Source organism: Octopus bimaculoides, chromosome 16 (assembly GCF_046866305.1).
Source record: "Octopus bimaculoides isolate indiv1 chromosome 16, ASM4686630v1, whole genome shotgun sequence".
Taxonomy (NCBI): domain Eukaryota; kingdom Metazoa; phylum Mollusca; class Cephalopoda; order Octopoda; family Octopodidae; genus Octopus; species Octopus bimaculoides.
The window spans coordinates 16,652,985-16,676,443 of NC_142943.1; the positions used below are offsets into that span (position 1 = coordinate 16,652,985).

Genomic DNA, 23,459 nt, shown 5'->3' on the forward strand with positions numbered 1-23,459 from the left:
GTGAGATCGTTGCCAGTGACACTGGACTGGCTTGTGCGGGTGGCACATAAAAGACACCATTTCAAGCGTGGCCGTTTTCGTGCGGGTGAAACGTAAAAGCACCCACTACACTCTCTGAGTGGTTGGCGTTAGGAAGGGCATCCAGCTGTAGAAACTCTGCCAAATTAGATTGGAGCCTGGTGTTGCCATCCGGTTTCACCAGTCCTCAGTCAAATCGTCCAACCCATGCTAGCATGGAAAGCGGACGTTAAACGATGATGATGATGATGATATATATATATATACATACATATATATATATATATATATATATATATATATATATATATATATATATATATATATATATACATACATATATATATATAATCGATTTAAATTTCTTTTCTATTTGAAAATTGGTTATGAAACACATGTAATCTTTTTATTATATTTATCTTATGATATTTACTTTACTTTATATTATACTCATTTATTGTGCTTTTAATTATTAATTTTTCTATATGTGATAGTGGATTTTCATCGATGAGTTCTTGAAAATTGGTTATTTTCCCTAAAACTATATATTTTATATATACTTTATCTATAAGGCTCAATTTAATTTTAATTTTTATAAATTGATTTTAATTGAGTTTTTTACCTGTAATTTTGGATTTTGTCCCTAATAATATTATTATTATTATATATATATATATATATATACACCCTCAGCCTACTCACATACCCCACATCCATATTCTCTTATACACACAAACACACGCGCACCTTCTTTTGGGGATCACCACTACTTTATCTCCCCTTCTCCCTAGCTCTCCTGTGTGACCCCACTGTCCGGCATTTGCTATGATAGATCACTAGCCACTACACATTCTTTATTTTCTCTCCTTGTTTCTTTCTGTGTTCCTTTCTGTGGAAGAGTGTATGCTCGAAATGTTAAGGACTTTTTCACTTCCCGAGTGTTAATCTAATACATCTGTTTGTTGTCTACACCACCTGTATTCGTCTTTTGTTTTTTTGTGAATTCTTCCCCTATATATAGGAACATAGGAGACAGACATAAGAGGTGTTGGCAGTCGGCAGTCAGGCCAAGAAAGAAAGATCATGGCTGGCCGGACACCGGTCATGTAGAAGGAGGAGAGATGTGTAGGGAGCAGCAGGATTGAAGGATTAGAAAAAAATCAGAGCCAAAGAGAAAGGTACAGGGAGATAAATGAGTGGGAAATAGTGGGAGTTAAAGAAAGAGAGGGCCAAGAAATGTGAGAGAGGGGAAGCGAGAAAAGGAAGAAAAATGAGGGGGGAATAAAATTTAGATACATACCTACTATAAGGTGAGCACAAGGGTGTATGTACGCCACTATGTATATATATATATATATATAAAAATGGAACAAAAACGCAATAGAGGACATTAAAACCTTCAGACATTTAGACGATACAAAGGTGGACAGGAGAAACAACAATTAGAAGGACAGGCAAAAAAAGATGAGACATTCATGGCTTTCTTTCCTCAGTCAAGTTCCAGAAGTCACGACCCTTTTGGGTAGTTACACTTGAGATGATTCGATCTGGTTGCCCCCATATATATGTGTGTGTGTGTGTGTGTGTGTCTATATATGTATAGACATATATTTATGCATATATATATATGCATACACACACACGCACACATAATTACCTCTCCACTCTCATTAATTCTACCCCCACTTAGTCATGGGATCTTTCCTTTCGAGAAAGCACCCAGTACATACTAAAAGTTAGTTGGTGTTCGAAAGGGCATCCACCTGTAGAAAACATGTCAAAGCTCATGCTGGAACTTGGCTGTGTTCTGCAACTTGCTGGTTCCTGTCAAACCATCCAACCCATGCTAGCTTAGAAAATAGATGCTAAAGTAGGAAGCTGATAATACTTCTCAATTATATGATTCCAGGTTCAGTCCCGCTGTGTGGCACCTTGTGCAAGTGTCTTCTACTGTAGCCTTAGCCTAATCAAAGCTTTGTCAGTAGATTTAGTAGATAGAAACTAAAAGAAACCTGTCATGTATGTGTGTATGTATGTATGTATGTATGTATGTATGTATTTATGAGCATTTGTATGCATGCATGCATACACATATGTATATATCACTACACAAATGAATAGGGATAGTAAAAAAGAGTTGAGTACCCTTTAAGTACTCTATAGTAAATCAACTCGGTTAACTAGATCAACCAGTGATAATTGCTGTGGATCGTATAATCCATGCAATTACATTTATGCTCCTGTTCAATTAGTAAATTCAAAGCTCATATCTGAAGATATCAGAGTATGGCATGAAACACTAGGATAAATGGAGAATTAAAATGATGTGTTAATTCTGCACATAAATCAAGCCATATTTTTATCAACTATTGTATTACGTAGATCAAGACAATCAACATGAGCAAATCTTTCGTCACATTCAGTACCTTTATTACTGTTTATATTTTGTTTGTGAGTGCATGTATCAATATTTTTAGTATTTTTTGTGAGTAATCAGTAAGCCTGATTTTATTTTTACTGATTTCCTTATATTGGTGTCTTTGTGTCAGAAGAATCTGTATAATATATCACATTAAATGTGTTAAAGTGTCTAGTTTCAACCTTATTATATTCTCATTTCAATTCCTACTGAACTCTACCTCACATTTGTTTCTTCAAATAGTACTAGTAATTATATAAGGGATACAATTTAATTTGGTTGCCTTTAATATATTTGTGGCTCTCAATATCACTATAAGAAGTAATTATCATTGTCACCTCCACTGCTACTGCTTCCACCTCCCTCCTCCTCTTCCTCCTCCTCCTCCTTTTTCATCTTCTTCTTCTTCTTCTTCTTCTTCTTCTTCTTCTTCTTCTTCTTCTTCTTCTTCTTCTTCTTCTTCTTCTTCTTCTTCTTCTTCTTCTTCTTCTTCTTCTCTTCTGTAATATAATTGGATAGACCATTTTGCATATTAAGCACATTCGTGCCAACTGGTACATATGACTGGCAAGGTAATATCATTTTATTTTGAAACTGTAATATACTACATATATTATAGCACTCTTAAACATGGTGAAATACAGTATTGGCTTTTAAACCTATAAAATGCCTAATACTATATTACAGTTACAAGATGAAACACTGTTGCTTTGCCAAATATTAAATAAAGGTATGAACTATATGTGAAATTTGTTTTTCTGCTTTTACCTAAATATTTATTTTTTCTTCAGATTTTAAATATACATTTCTTTTTTATCACATACATTGTGCTTGTGAAGAAAGTACATTTTTGATAATTGAGAAATTAATCTGGCATTATCATACCTGCAGGCTATTATAAAAAAAATTCAGTTATATACTGTATTATTTTCAATTAAGCAATCTTTGATGCTTTAACATGACTTTATAAATTAGGATTATATTTTTCTTTGTATCTTCAACTTAGTGCTGTCATTATAAACCTGTACTGTATTTATCTTGGAAACTGAAAAGCTTACACGGATGAATTAGCCGCAGGGGATACCAAGTATTTTTGTACAGCTGGTTCTAAGATCAACTCATCTACTTACACAAAAAGTATATATTGTTATTGATCAAATATAAGCTTAAGTCCTGTTATATCCTCTCAATGCACACAGTTTTGTTTAACAGCTTCTGCCACATGACCAGAGCATAAAATCTTATATAGCTTTTAAATTAATCACCATTAATACAGTAACACTTTTTAAATATAATGACATTAATCATATGATTTTAAACAACACACATCTTATATATTCAATGGAAAATTGTGCAATATGGAAGAGTAGTTGAAAACAGGGAAACAATACTGGTTGTTTTTTTAAGGTATATTATGGAACTTTCTTTAATATTCTGGTGACAAGTAATTATGCATGAAAGTAAAATCATAGATATTACAATTATTTTACAAAATGTTATATTTATTATGCATCATGCAGATATGTGGGTGTACATATGTATTGGTGTGTGTGTGTGTATGTATACATTCATACAAATATCATGTATATATCAATCTGCATTTACATATACATATAAAAACACTTGTATGCAGACACATTAATACATAAGACATATATATATATATATATATATATATATATATATATATATATATATATATATATATATATATATATATATATATATATATATATATATTATATACTAGCAGAAAGCCCGCCCTCCAGGCGGTTTTCTGTTAGCCACTTGATAATATTTCCAGATTTGATTCCCAACTGTAATAATTTTTATGATATTTTACGTCTAAATATTTCTTTGTATAATAGTGCTCACTTGCTTAGTAAATATTATTTTCATTATTTTATCACAATCATAAACTCTCTTTTTTAAAGAGTCAATCTGTTATATATATTTATCATTAATAATTGGTAGAACTTACATAGATGTGCATAATAGATAGATAGATAGATAAATAGATAGATAGATAAATAGATGGATGGAGGGAGGAGGGAGGGACACACACACACACACACACAAGTATGGTGCTGTGAGAACACATGGGAATGGCGTTTCCTTAAATTTTCAAATATACCCAAATTAAAAATGATCTAATACAACAATATCATTCATTTGGCATGTGTTGAAATATGCCAAAACAATTTAATTCCACGCAAATACTTTACATATAATTTTATGTTAATTCTATTTACTGAAACTTACTAAAAAGTATATTTTGCTTTAAAGTACATCTTGTAGACACAATTGTCAGTAATCATACTGTTTCCATTTCTCTCAGCCAATAATTTTACATTAGCCTTCTTTTGAACTCTAGATAATGCAACATACAGCTGACCATGTGGAAAGAATTGTATCGGAAGATATATTCCAATTTGTTCAAAAGTCTGTCCCTGTGCCTCGTTGCACGTCAAGGCCAACGCTGGCTTGACAGGAAATAGTTTGCATGTAAATGTGAATGGAAATTCCATTTCTAGAGATACATGTAGTATTCTTGGGATTAGCAGAGTTGATCCTGCATAAGGACCAGAAGCAACCTCAGCCTTAATAACATGATCATGTAAACTGACAACGATGTAATGTGTGCCATTGCAATGTCCGTTAGTAGCATCTAAATTTCTCAGAAGTATCATGCATCATTTTTACTTCAATTTGAGAAAGTGTGGTGGAAACTCTGATGGTGTAAGTTTGTTGATGAACTCAATTAATTAGCAAATCTTTTTCCTCAGAATGACCTTCTGTAAGAAGTCTTAGATTAGTTGTCAATTCCACTACTTCTACATGATCACAAAGAAAAAATCTCTTTGTGATCTGACACCATTATTTTCAAGTAGAATATTCTCCTCTCGAGATACCCTAACCAGTGGGTCATGTGTAGCGGAAACAGAATCATGTCTATGTCTCCGTGCATATTCAGACATCTGTTTCAATCACTTAGCCCTGATTTCATCTCTGATTCAGTTACTTGTCTTTCTCTCTGCCATTGTGCCTTTACTACTAAATTTTCTTTTTCAGTATTATATTATATGTAAATGAAAGCTCATTAAAAGCTATCTCGTTTAGCATGCTAGAAATAGCAGCGATTACATATTATTGTAAGGCTTATAGCATTCCAAATAGCCATACCAACAAAACCACTTCTTCATTTAAAAAAGAAGATAATACCGGTATATTGAAGAATTTTCATATTATCAAAAATATTCATTTAACAAATTTTGGAAACTGATAATATTCTTGCAATTGTGTCTTGTATCAAAGTTATATAATTATTATTAAATTATCATTAATGAAAATAGAGGTAAGCAAGAATGAGAGACTGTTGCAAATAAAAATGTAAAATGTTGCCTGCAACAAATTAATAGTATTTATTATTAAACATTAAAATCTACTCTGCAATGAATGCAATGAATATTTAAATTCATGAGGAATTGGACGCAGTGAATGCAATGAATACTTAAATTTGCGAGAATTTGGAGTTAAAAAATTCAATAAACTTCAGAAATCAAAATTATAGGAAATTTCATAAGAACCAGAGTGGCTCAAATCCTTTCCATCCGTCACATACTGGAAGAAATGAAAAAGTTTAACAAGAATGTCACGATCTGTTTTGTCGACTTTCACAAAGCATTTGATTCCATCAACAGAAATCTTGTTTAAAATCCTTGCACTCTATGGTATTCCTCCCAGGATTGTTGATGCTATCAAAGTGCTGTACACAAACACCACTGCCATAGTTATATCTCTTGATGGAGAGACTGATTTCTTTGGAGTTGAAGCAAGTGTTCTGCAGGATGACACACTCACTCCTTTCTTGTTCATCATTGCTCTCGACTATGTTCTACGCATTTCCCTAGACGGTATGGAGGAAAAGGGACTCCTTTTGAAACCTCGCCAGAGCGGTCTGCATTGTGCACAATATTTAACTGATCTCGACTTTGCTGACGGTCTTGCCTTGATATCCCATTGTATTAAAGATGCAGAATGTGTGTTACAAGCACTGGAGAAGGCAGCAAACCAGGTCGGCCTTTACTGCAACGAGAGTAAGACAGAGTTTATCATGACTTCCTCCAAGTTAATTGAACTTAAATCGCTCAATAATATATCAATCAAAAACGTTGACGACTTCAAATATCTTGGATCATACATAGTAGACTCCCAAAAGGATTTTTGCATCTGCAAAGCTCTTGCTTGGGATGCATGTAACAGACTTGATAAGATCTGGCACTCAAACCTTCCACCCACGTTAAAAGTGAAAATATTTAGACCAGTGATTGAGCCAGTCCTTCTCTATGGATCAGAGAACTGGACCTTATCAGCTCTCTTAGAAAATCAGCTAGATGGAACATATACCAACCTGCTCAGAAAGATACAGAACATCAATTGTTGATCACACTAAACACTTAGTAACATTTACAGAAATCTGACACCAATATCCCTCGAGCTAAGGCAAAGATGGATTCAATTTGCTGACCACTGTCATCAAACAGAGAAAGAGGTTATTTCGTCCCTGCTCTTATGGCACCCCTTTGGAAGTGTTTTCTCCAGGAAACTAACATTTCCAGATACTATATCTTGGGACTCAGGGCTGGATATTGGAGATCTGAACATAGCAATGCAGGACCATGTAGTGTGGAAAAGGATTGTCAATGGGGTTCTGATCAACCATAGGCTGGTTGGTCAAAGGATGATGATATAAATATTATATATATATATATATGTATATAACGTCGACCACTAACGTGGACAATTAATGCGCTAGAAATAGATCACATTTTGTGTCTATTAAGACCTAAAAAGTTCTCAACATGAAATATAGCAGCATACCAAAAACGTGAGCAGGCAAGACATTTAAAATCACCTAAAAAAATCATTATTAAACAGGAACCAGGTTTCGGATTTAACAAATTCTTACCATTTGTCTATTCCTCATCAGCCTGATTTGTAATGTAGCAGTAATTTTCAGAATCGTATGCGTAGTTGCCCACCGCCATGTGTGCGCGTGCATATGGTTCTGCTAATTACAGCTTAATGGTAAAGTTCAAAAGTCTTCGTTTTGGCGCGCTAATTCCAGGAATATATCCGCAGAAACTATTTACTGCGTCGAATATATTCAGAAGGAGAACATGAGTAATGGGTAAATATTATTATAAGATCTGGTAATTAGTCATATTTTATTTATTTATTTATGTGTTTCAGCCAAGTGGCTGCGGTCATGCTGGTGCATATTAATATATTAATTAATATCGATTAATTATCAGGGGGCCAGCACATTTAAAGAATCAAAGAGATTCAGAAATATTATCTGCAATCTCAGGGGATTAAGGTACATTTTAAAAAATAACGTCGACCAAACGTGGACAATTAATGCGCTAGAAATAGATCACATTTTGTGTCTATTAAGACCTAAAAAGTTCTCAACATGAAATATAGCAGCATACCAAAAACGTGTGTACCTTAATCCCCTGAGATTGCAGATAATATTTCTGAATCTCTTTGATTCTTTAAATGTGCTGGCCCCCTGATAATTAATCGATATTAATTAATATATTAATATATGACTAATTACCAGATCTTATAATAATATATATAAATATATATATATATATATATATATATATATATATATATATATAAATATTATATATACATATATATGAACATTATATATATTATACAAATATTCATACACCTGTTCATGTTTTTTTGTTGAATGTCCACTTTTCTATCTTACATGGGTCAGATGAGATTTGTAGAGGCAACTTTTCTGTGTTTGGATGCCTTTCATGCCACCAATCCCTATCTGTTTTCTAGGAAGGCTATATTTTGCCATGGCCAGACATGTTTTCACAGAAGACTGAAAACACTTGTTTACAATCATGACATGAGCTTAGTGCATGCAAACACACACACACACACACACACACACACACACACACACACACACACACACACACACACACACACACACACACACACACACACACACATAAATGGCAAGCTTTATTCAGTTTCCACTTGTAAATCCACTCATATGGCCAGGGACTGTAGTAGAAGAAACATGCCCATGGTGCTATGCAGTGGGACTCAACTCAAGACCACATGGCTGGAAATCAAGTTTTTAAACAATGCAGGCATATCTGTGCATATAAATATGCACAGACATTTGCTTTTACATGTATAACAATGCACCGACAGACAGGCACACATTAATATCAATATAATATCAATTAGTTGTCCATAAGCCAGAAAAAGACCACATTCTAAATAAAAAATAAAAAATTGTGTGGTTTTATATTGTCAAGCAGTATATTCCTGGTTATAGCATATAACTAGTTGGAATATTAGTTTCAAATTTTGGCACAAGGTCAGCAATTTCAGAGGATGAAAGAAAAAGTCAAGCTCGGGAGAATTTTAACTCAGCATGTAAAAGATGGACAAAATGCCGCTAAACATTTTGCCCTGTACAGTAATGATTCTACCAGCTTGCTGCCTTAACTAATTAGAATATTACTAACAATTTTGTACAGGATGGTGATCTTATTGTCATTTATAATTTGAATGAACATGAGCTAGATGGTCTCAGGAAGAATCATATTGTATTCTTCCAGCAAATGAGCTTAAAATTTGTAGTTGATATGAATCTAACCTTTGAGCCTTATCGTAAACCTAATGAAAGGTTATACTATATTAATGAAGTTTCAAATCACCCACCCTATATTCTCAAAACTTTGTTTAATCATATAGGGGAGCAAATTTCCTCTTTTTGTTGGATGTGACTATTTTTAATGATGTCTCACTGTACTAGACTCTCATACTTGGATCCTCCCAAAATATCTCCTATGTTGCCAGTGGAAACAACAGGTCTTGCAGAATTAGTACCAGAAGGGTTTTGTTGTATAACCCAACATTTAGCATAAATATTAAAATTAATGTAGCTAGGGAATTTTAAAATTTAGTATTGAGACATTTTCCAAATGTCTATTAATGAACAACTTCTGGTTGCTGTTAAGTCCCTTTGTGAATGCCAAGATATCTATCTGTGTTTGGGTAAATGATGCTATGTCAAAATCTTTCAACATGGGTGTTGAACTTCAGCAGGGGTATGTATTGTCACCTTTCTTTTTCATAATTTTTATGAACTGAATTGACATATACATCTGTTGTGGAAGTGGTATCACAATCAGTGATGTAGAATCTGTCAACTGATACTTGCAAACAATGAGGTGCTGCTGAATGAGTCTGCTGCTGAGTGCTACAAGACAGGGATGAGAATTAGTGTTGTGATGACTGAGACACTGGTCCTCTCAGGAAACTCTTCCCAGTGCACTTTCCATTTTAATGGAATATCATTGAGACAAGTGGAGAGAAGTTAACTTTGCAGTAAAGTTTCGTGTTAAACTGGGCAAAAATGCTACAGAAACTTACAAAATGCTCTAGACTGGTTATGGATTAACTTTTATGAGCCAAGCATCTGGTTTTTGCTCAAGGATGGTAGAGAAGCTTAAGAGTAGTAGAGAGGACATGAGAGATGACGAGAGGTGTGGGAGGGAGAGGGGTGTTAGAACATAAGAGTTGGCTGAAAACATTTACTATTTTCTGGATGAAGACCATCATGTGTCTATAAAGGCAATAAACATACCGTTTGGAATTAATGTAGCAACGTACATAGAATTATTCATGAAGATCTGAACATGTACAGAATTTGGGTAAAGTTCGTTCCTAGAGTGCTCAGTGACAAACAGAAAGAAAGATGCATTAGTGACAGCTTGGAGATGGTTGAGTTCATTACCTTCAATCCAAGAGTACTTGAGTCTCTAGCGATCTGTGATGAAAGCTGGATATAGAGACAAGTATTCAATGGAAGCATCCTGGCTTCCCCAGACTGAAGAAGTCCAGGCAAAGGAAGTCCTCTGAGAAACTTATGATGAACCCCTTTTTTTGTCAGCAAGGGCATCATCTATATCTACTTAGTTCCCTCTAGCCAGGCAGTCAATAAAGAATACTTTGTGGAGGTTTTGGGGGAAATTCAGGAAGAGATTTCATCACAAAAGGCCAGAGCTCTTCTGCATAGGTCAGTAGCCCCTGCACCATCCTGGTAACCAACTATTTGACATAGATGGGCATGAAGTCTGTCTCTCACACTGCCTTCGGTCCAGACCTTGCTCCTGTGACTTTTGATTACCCCCCCATTCCAGCTGCAGGAGAACCTCAGGGACAGTTATTTTGAAGACATTGAAAAGATGAAGGAGTCTATGACAAAAAGCCTGGATATCTTCACTTTAGAGGAGGTTCATGGGATCTTTACAAAGTGACAGGAATGATACAAGTGCAATGAAGTCAAAGGATCCTACATTGAAGGAGAGGGTTTTGTACTTTTTTGAAATAAATAGATGTCTCTCCTGAAAAAGTTACAAAAATTCTGGAATGCACTTTGTATGTTATATAACAAGCATTATTCATTCTTACTTTTATTCTAAATTTTTATCTTTAAGACTAATCATCATTAGGAGATTTTGCTTTATTTTGATATATTCCATTGCTAACAATCTCTGTATATAAGCATCTATGTAAACATTATATGTTGGTCTGTATGCCTTTATATGCATACACGAATGAATATAAAATGCATGGGTATGTAGGTTCATGTGTGTAGGTATATAGATAGAATCATTATTTTTGAAATTGAAACAACCAGTCAATTTTATTTCTTTTGTTTTTGCTTATCAGACAAAATTTTTTTATGCCCATATGATTAATAATATAATATATATATTTTTCTCTGCACAGTTTTTGGGTTTTATACATTTGTCCCTTTATAAGAAAGAGACCATCTTTTATTTATAATCTTTTTTACTCTGTCAGTGTGTTTGAGCCTTCTTTCTTTATATTTGCTTAATTTACCACAATTCATACTCTTTCTATTTTGTTTTGTCTTTGTTGCTAGTTATCAACCTATTTTTCTATTTGCTATCAACCTTTCTCCCTCACTCTCTTAGCTTCAAGTTACAATATAATACATAGTGTTTATAAACATCATGCTCTCTGTACTATTACTATTTTTCTACCTCTGTTCTTTCTCTCTCAAAGCAGTCTTTTTTCTTTTCATTGTTTATTATTATTATCATTATTGAGGTAACAAGCTGGCAAAATTGTTAGCACGGGCAAAATGCTTAGTGGTATTTCACCTGTCTTTATGTTCTGAGTTCAAGTGCCACCGAGGTTGACTGCCTTTCATCTTTTCAGGGTTGATAAAATAAGTACCAGCTGAGTACTGGAGTCAATGAAATAGACTACCCAATCCCTCAATATTTCAGGTCTTGTGCCTATCCTAGAAAGGATTATCATTAATATTATTATTATTCTTATTATTCTTTTTTGTGGTACTCAATCACTCTTATTTGGATTTTAATTTTTATTTTACATTCAATTATATTCTTTTTAGTTGCTTATATATATTTTCTGGCCAGGACTATCTTATTCTGTATATTTTTATACCTACACCATGATTGTCATCTAAATTACACAAAAATGAAAATAACAGACATCTCATTTTAACAAATATATTTACCGAAATTACATAAAACTATCTTGAACTACTAAACAGTAAATTTATTCAATAAAATCACCATTGGCTTCAGCCACAGCCTCCAGACGACTTTGGAATCTCTTGCAGCTCTTCTGGACAGTCTCCTTGTTTAAGTTGGAAACCAGAACCTAGAACTATAAACCAAACTCATGGAGTCAAGCTATGGTTGTTTCCACCTTACTTTAGAGTTGTGAGGTGTGGACTTCGTTTTGCCAGGTTATCCAAAACTGGAATAACTTCTCTCTCTCTTTCTCTCTCTCTCTCTCACGCACACACACACTCACACACACATTCATAGAGTATTGGTAGTGTAAAGACAAAATCTACTGATGTATTTCATTTCTAGTTTTGACATTAAATTTTTCTGTTGCAAGTTTACTAATTTCTGGTACTTTACTTCACTATAACTGTGTAGATACATACTTGCATGCACCCCCCCCCCCCCCACACACACACACACACCATAAAAGCTAATATACTTGTCATGAAATAATTTAACTCATAGGATCTTCTGGACTTTTTTACTAAATGGACATGCTGCCTTATACTTCTCTGTATTGGATTACTGTGTGAACTGTCAGCCGAGTCTGTAAGAGGAGTTTTCGGTGATAGCCACATAATTCTTTAAATCCATATCTTATATTACAAATATATATATATCTCTTGTTGGAAATACTCCATCTTTCTACCCTTTCAGGACCTTTATATATATATATATATATATATATATATATATATATATATGGCCATTGCCAGTGTCATGTAAATGGCACCTATGATAGTGGTACATAAAAAGCTTCCATTATACTATGGTGCAGCCTCTGGCTTACCAATTCCAGTCAAGCCATCTAACTCATGCCAGCATAGAAAGCGGCTGTTAAATGATGATGATGATGATATAAAGATCCTGGAAGGGTAGAAAGATGGAGTATTTCCAATGCAGCACTCAACCCAAGCTTGAGACTATCTATACTCTTGGATTGAAGTTTGAAGTAAGATCACAATTCTTCTAGTGTAGAAAGTCCAGATGTTACATTGGTGAAGCCAATGTGTGGGTCAAGCAAAGAGTCAAATATAATCCAAATAAGACAAAAAGAGTTTAGCACATCTTTAATGACCAATTACAATTGTTTCTGTATCACTGTGTTTTTAACACCAATTCATGCAAATGTTCCATCTGAAAAGTTATGTAATATTTGCAGTTTTAAACACTAGAGTAGTACTTCAGAATTACATCAAAAGGTGTGCTCTTACAATATATCTTTTCACATAGAACTTTTGCATTAATTGGCAGTGATACAGAAATAGTGGTAACTGGTCATTAAAGATGTACTAATCTCCTTCCTTGTCTTCTTATCTGGATTACATATATATATTGTGTGTATGCGTATGTGTGTGTGTGCATGCATGTGTGTGTATGTGTGTGGGTGGGTGTGTGCCTCTATGTATATGTAAGGGTATATAGAGATTGCTCCATCTTCACAGAAGATGATTGCTGTCTCACTGAGCCTCCTTGTTATCAATGACACTTCTGACCTTCCAGCCATGACCTCTCAGATGATAATTCAGTCTCACTGCAGATCTGCAGACTTGGTCACCTAGGTAGCAGGAGCTATCAACTACTTCTAGTTTCTCCTCCTGGCATGTGGTGGAATCAGTTTTCTGAGCATCTGCAGTGTTTACTGACCCTGTGCATCTACCACACACAAAATCTGTCTTCCCAGTTGACTTTCCTTTGATGTTGCTGCACTTCTTATGCATCCATAGCTTACACTGGGTACATCTTATGGAGTTTCTACCTATACCTTTTCTACAGATTGAGCAGGGCCATCTACCTGAAGGGGTTTGTGATGTGTTTGCCTTCCTACTTACTAGGACTTTGGTTTTTGCTACATTGACTCTAAGGCCCTTCAATTCTAAACCTTGCTTCCACACCTGAAATTTTTTCTAGTTCTGGTAGTGATTCTGCTATGAGAGCAAGGTCATCAGCATAGAGGAGCTCCCAGGGACAACCTGTCTTGAATTCCTCTGTTATTGCCTGGAGGACTATGATGAATAAGAGGGGGTTGAGGACTGATCCTTGGTGAACCCCTATTTCTACCCGGAATTCTTCACTATACTCAGTGCCAATCCTTACCTTACTAATGGCATCCCTGTACAGGGCCTGTACAGCTCTTATTAACCACTTGTCAATCCCCCAGTTTCCACATCGCCCAACAGATAAGGGATCGGGGGACCCTGTCAAAGGCTTTCTCCAAGTCCACAAAAACCAAGTATAGGGGTTTATCTTTGGCTAGGTATTTCTCCTGCAGTTGCCGTACCAGGAATATAGCATCAGTGGTGCTTCTGCCTGGCACAAAACTGAACTGCATCTCATCTATGCTGACTCTCTTCCTAATTAGTTGGGCTGTGACCCTCTTTGTGACCTTCATCACCTGATCCAGCAGTTTGATACTCCTATAGTTATTTCTATCTAAAGCATCACCTTTACCTTTGTAGCAATTGACTATGGTGCTGCTACACCAGTCACTGGGTATGACTCCTTCACAAACTACCTGGTTTATAGTACAGGTGACTAAGCCATAACCCACACCACTAGATATTTCAAGCATCTCAGCAGTGATTCCTGATGGGCTGGGAGTTTTTCCTGACTTTATATCCTTAATATGTAAATATATTTTCATTCAAAGAGATGTTTAGTTTAGTTGTAGTAAATCATCAGCTTTGAGCAAAGAACTATATACTATTATATGTATAGACTATTTTGTATACCTTAATACATACACAACATTTAATGTTTTCCATTTCTTAATAGAATAGGAATAGGTTAATAACCAAGATTAAAGATGCTGTATAGTCCCCAGGCCGGCTGTCAAGTATTTTTCTCGAGTTTGTCCGCAGAAGGGTAATCCATTTCAGTTGTTTCTTCTCGTTAAGATCTCTACGATTTCCATTTGTTGGTGACTGCTGACAACAACTCTGTATAGCAGACTCTTAAATGTCCCCATGTTGGGGAATTGATTCTCTCCTGACTGTTCTTCTGCTATTTTGTCCATTGCAGATAACATCTGGTCAGTTGATTTTCAATTCATGCAGTTAATTGTTTTCACATGAAATTGTTTTTTTTAATGTAGATGGTATAGTTCTGTTTGAATTTTGTTGTTAATGTTCTTTCAATTGTTTGTATTTTTCATTCATTATTATTGCTTGTTTGTAATTGGTTAATACTCACTTGTGTAATGGCAGTACACTTATCTCAGTTTTACATTTATTGCATTAGTCATGGTCCATATTTTTTATGATCTTCAACTGATCTAGATCTACTCTTACCTGCTCTTGCGATTCTGATAATCTGTGGGAATAACTGTAAATCTTTTCTCAACAGAGGTTGCCTGTTGTGGCAGTTGTTTGACACTGAAGTTTAAGTAGATTTTTCTTTTTATGCTACAAACACTACCATGATGCAGTTGTTTTAGTAGTTGGAATAATTCTTCATCTTTTTCAATGAAATCTATTAAAGAATCTTCCCTAGCATTTTTAAGAACTGATACAAGTCTTGCTTCAATTCAAAGGTCCCCTGGAATTCCTCTCAATAGTTTGCAACCTGCAATATCTGACTTCAGTCTCCTATCCAACCATGGCATATATATAAGTAATCCTACATCTTGAGTTTCAATTCATTTTCAATACTCAATTATTGCTATGACCTCCCCTAAAAAGGTATCCCTTCACATTTATCCAAAGAAGATAAACCAGTTTTATTAGCCAGACTTGTATTAATGGCAAAAATTCTAAGGGATAACATTCATTACAGAAATATGGATTGTCCTCTTATGTCAATGACACTGACTTTGATGCCATTTTGTATGTTCTCTTCTGTTTTTAATTATTTGAAGTCTTTCTATAAGGGTGGAGCTGGTTTCTACAAAAGATACGAAACTCCTTTGTTGGAATGTAAATAACAAAAACATTGTCATATACTGAACTTGAGAAAAGTCTTGTATATTTATACTGTTTTACTTACAGATAATATTTGTAATGCATGTGCTAAGTGATGTGTTTCTTTCTGAAAACCCTAGCTTTTCCAAATTGTCATTTAGACATTTACTCACAAAACCAAGTGCACCCCTCAATATTGATATAAATGTGAGTTTATAATCTAGATATAAAAGCTGAAGGTTTCAATGCAGTTGTTCATAGTTATCCTTTTACTCTTTGAGTTTTGAAGAGATATTCATGTCAGCAGGGTGTCTGATTTCCATGACAGTACATATGTTTTCTTGTCTGACCCAAACAGTAATATCTAGTCTATTATGTTTGCACTAAGTAGGAGATTTGATGAGAATATCCCACCAATATTCCTTGTGTTAATGTATGTAATAAATACCAGGAGGGATAGGGTTGTTGTATTTATCCCAGGACAGTTGCATTTTGGATGGCATTGTAAATTGTTCTAGAGACAGTGTCATTTTGTGCCTTGATGGCATTTTTAGACAGATGCTGAGTGTTGTAATTGTAACTGTGTTTGTTATTTGGACCTAAAGTACTAGAGTAATAAATACAACCCACTAGATTCCAGTAAAGAAGGAAAAGAACTTGTAACTCATTTTACTTGTATAAGAATTATATCAACAATTTGCAAGTGTGCAAAACAGTCCATTAGGGAATAAACCCAAGCTAGAAATGCACACAATGAAGAGAAACTGACTTTTCAGGAACATGGCTTGCATATCTAGCACATACAAAAACTACTTTCTCTGTTAATTTTCCAGTGATACCACTGCACCTCTTATGTATTCATAGCTTGCACTGGGTACACTGTATGGAATTCCTACAGCTTTTCTACTTATTGAGCTGAGCCATCTCCCTGGGGGGATTGATGATTTGTCTGCGTTCCCACTTACATGGCCTTTGGTCTTTGCTAAATCAACTTGAAGGTCTGTTGATTCCAGACCTTGCTTCCATACCTGAAATTTCTTCTCTAATTTTAGTGGAGATTCAGCAATAAGAACAAGGTCATCAGCATAGAGAAGCTCCCAAGGGAAGCCCATCTTAAATTCTTCTGTTATGGCCTGGAGGACTATAATAAACAAGTGGGAGCTGAAAACTAATCCTTGGCGAACTCCTACTTGTACATTAAATTCATTGCTACACTCATTGCCAACCTTCACCTTACTGACAGCATCCTTGTACATGGCTTGTACAGCTCTCACCAACTATTCATTATCCCAAGCAGCTGCATTGACCACCAGATAAGTAACTGGGGACCTTGTCAAAGGCTTTCTCCAGATCAAGAAAAGCCAAGTACAGTGGAAATTTTACCGGTGAGTGTGTTAAATTATAAGGCACTTAAAGAGAATGGCTCTCCCCAGACACAACAGAATATGCTTCAACACACGAACTCACATAAAGAATCTTGCAAACCAAATCCCAAAACGAAATATATATATATATATATATATATATATATATATCATCATCATCATCATCATCATCAGCGTTTAACATCTGTTTTCCATGCTGGCATGGGTTGGACAGGTTTGACTGAAGATGCAAGCCAGAAGGCTGCACCAGGTTCCAATCTGATCTGGCAAATTATTTACAGTGCAATCGTCTCTCTTGCACACCACAACTGATGCTTCTTAGGTTCAACTTTTCTCACAATGTACTTACACTCTGTTGAGTATGCACACTGACATTACACATCCAGCGGAGCATACTGGCTTCATTCCTTGCAAGCTTACACATATCCTCAGCAGATATGGCCCAAGTTTCACTGCCATGTAGCATGGCTGTTCATACACATGCATCATACATTCTACTTTTTATATTCTGAGCAAGAGGCCCATTGTCACCAGCCTCTGAACTTTGCCCAGGCTATTTTTATTCTAACAGCTACACTCTCAGAGCACCCACCCCCACTACTGACTTGGTCACCTAGGTAATGAAAGCTATCAACTACTTGTAGTTTTTCTCCCTGGAATGTGACAGAAGCTGTTTTCTGCACATTTTCAGTGTTTATAGCACCTGAGCATTTGCCACATACAAGAGTTATCTTCCAGGTTAGCCTTCTTTGATATTGTTACACCTCTTATGTGTCCATAGCTTACACTGGGTACATCTTATGGAGTGTTTACCTACGCCTTTTCTACAGATCGAGCAGGGCCATCTACCTGAAGGGGTTTGTGGTTTATCTGCCTTCCTACATATTAAGACTTTGGTTTTTGCTAGGTTGACTCTAAGTACCTTCGATTCTAATCCCTGCTTCTACACCTGAAACTTTTCCTCTAGTTCTGACAGTGACTCAGCAATTAGAGCAAGGTCATCAGCATAGAGGAGCTCCCAAGGGCATCCTGTCTTGAATTCCTCTGTTATTGCCTGGAGGATCTTGATGAATAAGAGGGGGCTGAGAACTGATCCTTGGTGGACCACTACCCCTACCCGGAATTCTTCACTGTACTCGTTGTCAACCATCCCTTTACAAGGCTTGCATAGCTCTCACTAACCATTCATCTATCCCTAGTTTCCTCATTGAACACCAGATAAAGGATCGGGGGACCCTGTCAAAGGCTTTCTCCATGTCAATGAAAGCCAGGTACAGAGGTTTATCTTTGGCTAGGTATTTCTCCTGCAGCTGTCTTACCAGAAATATAGTATCAGTGGTGCTTTCCCCTGGAACGAACCCAAACTGCATCTCATCTAGACTGACTCTCTCCCTAATTAGTTGGGTTATGGCTCTCTCCGTGACCTTCATTACCTGATCCAACAACTTGATACCTCAGTAATTATTTGTATTTAAAACATCACCTTTACCTTTGTAGCAGTTGACAATGGTGCTGCTACACCAGTCATTGGGTATAACTCCTTCATGTATCACCTGGTTATCTATTCGAGTAACTAGGATAAAGCATACACTGCCAGATATTTTGAGCATCTCTGCGGTGATTCCTGATGGGCTTTCCCTGTCTTCATACCCTTAATTGCTTTATCTATGAAAGTACTGTCAATTCAGTTAGCTGGTCCCTCTGTTGGATCGGCATTCGGCAGACTCTCTTTCTCCCATTCATTCACTTTATTGAGCAATCTTTCTTAGTGGCGTCTCCGAACCTCATTCTTTGCAGCCTCATTTAGTGCAAGCGTACCATCATCCATGCAGACACATTTCTCTCCTACAACATCACGATTCTCTCTCGCATACAACGTCTTGCAACATGAAATACCTCAAGCCTTTGGTCCTCATGGCACAGAACATTGGAAAATGTTTTCTTATCTGCTTCCCCTCTGGCTAAATAAACCTGTCTCCTAGCTTCCCTTCTGGCAGTCTGATACAAATCCCTGCTACCACCATTTTTCTGGTCCTTCCAAGCCTGTTTCTTTTCCCTAATGGCTCTGTCAACAACATTATTCCTCCACCACGTTACCTTGGGTTGAGAGGGGACTTTGCACCATCCACAGATCTGGTCAGTAGCCCTCAGCAGGTTGTCCCATAGAAACCACCAGTTGTCTTCCACATCGTGTGATGCTATATCCCATCTATTTCATCAAAAACTTTGAGTAATATGTCTCTAAATCTCTGTCCATTCATAGGATCTTTAAGCTTCCAGATCCTTCACCTCCATGCTGGTCATCTTCTGGGCATCCATTTAGCCCTGATCCTGAAGTGGCTAACTGCTAGTCTATGTTGTGGGGTACATTCTGGGAGGGTTTTGGCATTTGTAAGTAGCCATCTTTCCCTTTTTCTGGCGAGGATGTAGTCAATTTGGCTAGTGCGTCTACCAGATCAGTAGGTGACTAGGTGACTGGGAAGTTTCCTGAGGTTAGTATTGCAAACCATAAGTTCATTTGCATCACAGAACTCCAGCAGCCTGGTTCCCTCCTCATTGCGGGAACCAAAACCATAGTCTCCATGTACACCATCGAAGCCCCTGCACATTGTCCAATATGTCCATAGGCACAGGTGTGGCTATGTGATAAGAAGTTTGCTTCCCAATTACATGGTTCTGAGTTCAGTCCAACTGCATGGCACCTTGTGCAAGTGTCTTCTATTTTAGCCTCAGGCAGATCAAAGCCTTGTGAGTGGATTTGATAGACAGAAACTGAAAGAAGCCTGTCGTATATCTATGTGTGTGTGTGTCTTTGTGTCTGTGTTTGTCCACGTAACATAGTGGTTTGGTAAAAGAGAGTAAGTACCAGGCTTAAAAAATAAGTCCTGGAATCGGTCTGTTCTGCTAAAAGGTGGTGCTCCAGCATGGTCGCAGTCACGTGACTGAAACAAGTAAACGAATAAAAGAATATATGCACATACATATGTGTGTGTGTGTGTGTGTGTGTGTGTGTGTGTGCATCACTGTTGCTGGGTAAAAAACTGGAGAAAGTACTTCATTATAGAGTGCAGTGTTTTATTTGAGCTGTACCAGTGTCCTGTTACTCTGGTGTCCCTACATTATGCAGTGGCATCTTTAGAGAAATCAGACAAGCTTAACCTGACTTGCCTGAAAAAATAGCTGCATGCTGTGTAAACTCCAGAGTAAATGGCAATTAGACCATCTTGATTTATCTTTTATCTTTTTAACTTTTTTGTTTCAGTCATTAGACTGCGGCCACGCTGGGTCAAACCTTGAAGAATTTTAGTCAAATGAATCCACCCTGTACCTATTTTTTAAAGCCTGTTACTTATTCTATCAGTCTATCTTGTCAAACTTCTAAGTTACAGGGATGTTAACACACTGACACCAGTTGTTAAGTGGTGGTTGGGCACACACACACACAAATATATATATGTTTTGATTACATGTGTAAGGCTCCCACTAGCCATGGTAGCCCAGCTAGGTGTATGTGGGGCAGGTAATGTTTAGGGCACCTTTTCTAGTGCTTCCCTCATGCCGTGAGGTGAGTAGTTTGTAGATTGACCTTCTCTTTTTTGAACAGGGGAACAACATTGGCAATTCTTCACTGCTCTGGAGTGACACAGATATTAAGGCAGAACTGAAAGAAGAATGAAAGCTGGTGCAAAAGAAAAAAACTGCCACATTTGAGAAGCAGATAAGTAACACCATCAAAACCAGGAGAGGTATAGTTGTGCTTATTCTTGAGGGGACATCGCAGCATTGCTGGTGTGAATTTCCCAGATGTTATGGAATTTGATGTCAGAGTTGATGAAGAAGGTACATTTGAATTTTCAGCACTAAAAATGCCAGCATAGCATTTAGCAATAAACTCCGCACATTCTTTAGGATCATCAGTGATCCGATCTGTGTGGGGATTGTAAAGAGGGTCAACTGGAGAGTGAGGTCTCTGCTTTGAATGTACATATTTCCAGAACACGTCACTGTTAGGGCTTGTTGCTGTATGTTCAAACTCAAACACTGCCTTTTTTGTCACTTGCTTGAGATGGTTGGATGATCTATTGTAGCTTCTTCTATTCTCATCTGTTCCATGTTGTCTATATTTTTGTTTAGCATCATGATGATCTTTACTGGCAAGTCAGTAGTTTTCAGAATAGAACCAACATCTGATTTTTCAAGAGAATAATTCTGCTGTGTTGTAAAGGTACCGTCTCTGATCAACAGCACAAAGATTATAGTTGATAATAACAATGAACAAATTTGTGCAGTTATTTCCTGGTTCAGAATAATGATGTATCATTCACTCTTCATATTACTTTGTTCTTGCAATAGCCAAATAATATTGTAGTTTCTATTTGTTTCACTTTGGGAACAGAAGTAATTAATTAACTAGAAGCTAAACAAGTAGAAAAGAGAAACAGCTTTATTTTGCAGCTGCTAATCTGAATAAAAGTTTTGATGTGATTTCACTATATGTAGACAATAAATCATAAAAGGGAGCCAAACTCTGCTAGGATTGGCAGTGAACTCAGGAGAAATTTTGAATACAATTCATTGATTACCAGTGCACTACTTTTGGATGTTTTCTTTTCATTGTAAACTTAAGATTTTAGTATCACTCAGAAATTCAGGACTCATGAGAGTAGTAAACCTTATGTTCTCTAATTGGAAAGAAGTGACACATGAAGTATGTTGAAGAGATGTCTATAGTGCTGTAAATGAAGTATGAGTGCATTATATTCAATTGATAAAAATGTATCTGAAATGAAAGAAAAATGCTAAAAGTAACAAAAAAATCTGATAATGCATAGCGGTTAGATCTGAGAATGCTAATTTCACAGAAAAATGGTGCTATGAGATTAAGGGTAGATTCAGAAGAAACCAAAACTTTAAATCTACAATATGCATAACAATCAAGTATCAGGAAATTGACATCAAGGAGATCAGGTAGCTTGCTGAATGTTTTGATGCCTTGTGTGTGTGTGTGTGTGTGTGTGTGTGTGTGTGTGTGTGTGTGTGTGTGTGTGTGTGTGTGTGTGTGTGTGTGTGTGTGTGTGTGTGTGTGTGTGTGTGTGTGTTCTGGTACTTAGGTTATATAATTGGTACTATAATGAGTTATATAAGATAATAAGAAGAAAAAGTTTGGGGATGTTGCCTCTGCAAATTACAGCAAATTTCTTTGCCTATAAAAATAAAAGCTTGTGTGAAATATAGATACGAAGTGCAATACTATATGATATATCTGCAACAGATGGAGAAGTGGGTGAAGATATGCTCGATGTTTTAAAGTAATTTACCAGAAAAGATGAGTACAAAAGAGTTCAGAAGGCAACTTGACACATGAAGTATGTTCGAAAGACATCTATACTGCTATAAATAAAATCCAAGTGCATCATACATAGTAGGTAAAATACGTAAAATACCAGAAGTAACAAAAATCTGGGGAGATGTTGGATTTAGATCTGAGAATGATAATTTCATAGAAAAAAAAAAAAAAGAATTGATTAAATCAATGAGGGCTACAGGTGTATTGCAATTCCATCTAGCATATGTTAACATGTAAAAGCAAGTACACGTTAACACAACAATCATATATATACATATATAACTTTTTTTTATTTATGTAATTATGCAATTCTGTCAGTCTGTGCATCTGGCTCTCTCTCTCTCTCTCTCTCTCTCTCTCTCTATATATATATATATATATATATATATATATATATATATATATATACAGGGGTTGGACAAAATAATGGAAACACCTAGCATCATAGCATCAAAATTTTGAAATATCTATAAAACCGTCAAAAGCTTGTTTATTTTTATGTTTTTTGATTTATTATTAATAGTGTTGCTTAATATGCTTTGCTAAAATTGCTGTTTCTTCAGAAAAAGGTAATTAAAATTCATTAAAATGACATCTATCAGACTTTCAAAGAGGTCAAATTGTTGGTGCTAGCAAAATGTTTGGTGTATCAAGAAGTACTGTCTTGAAAGTAATGACAGCCTTTGAGAAAGAAGGAAAACCTCCTCA

General features: G+C 36.0%; 1 protein-coding gene across 34 annotated transcripts in view; it reads left to right on the forward strand.

Moving 5' to 3' along the window:
* Window positions 1-23,459, forward strand: part of LOC106871424 (poly(rC)-binding protein 3) — a 488,151-nt gene that overhangs the window by 115,695 nt on the left and 348,997 nt on the right. The window contains exon 1 of one of the 34 annotated variants that reach the window (XM_052973811.2): window positions 3,734-3,844. The exons of 30 other annotated variants lie outside the window; for them this stretch is intronic. The gene's annotated coding sequence lies outside the window, so the exon portion shown is untranslated. Of the gene's footprint in view, window positions 1-3,733; window positions 3,845-21,008; window positions 21,245-23,459 lie in introns of those variants that run through there. 3 more of the 34 variants (XM_052973813.2, XM_089364190.1, XM_089364188.1) reach the window with 3 other exon arrangements.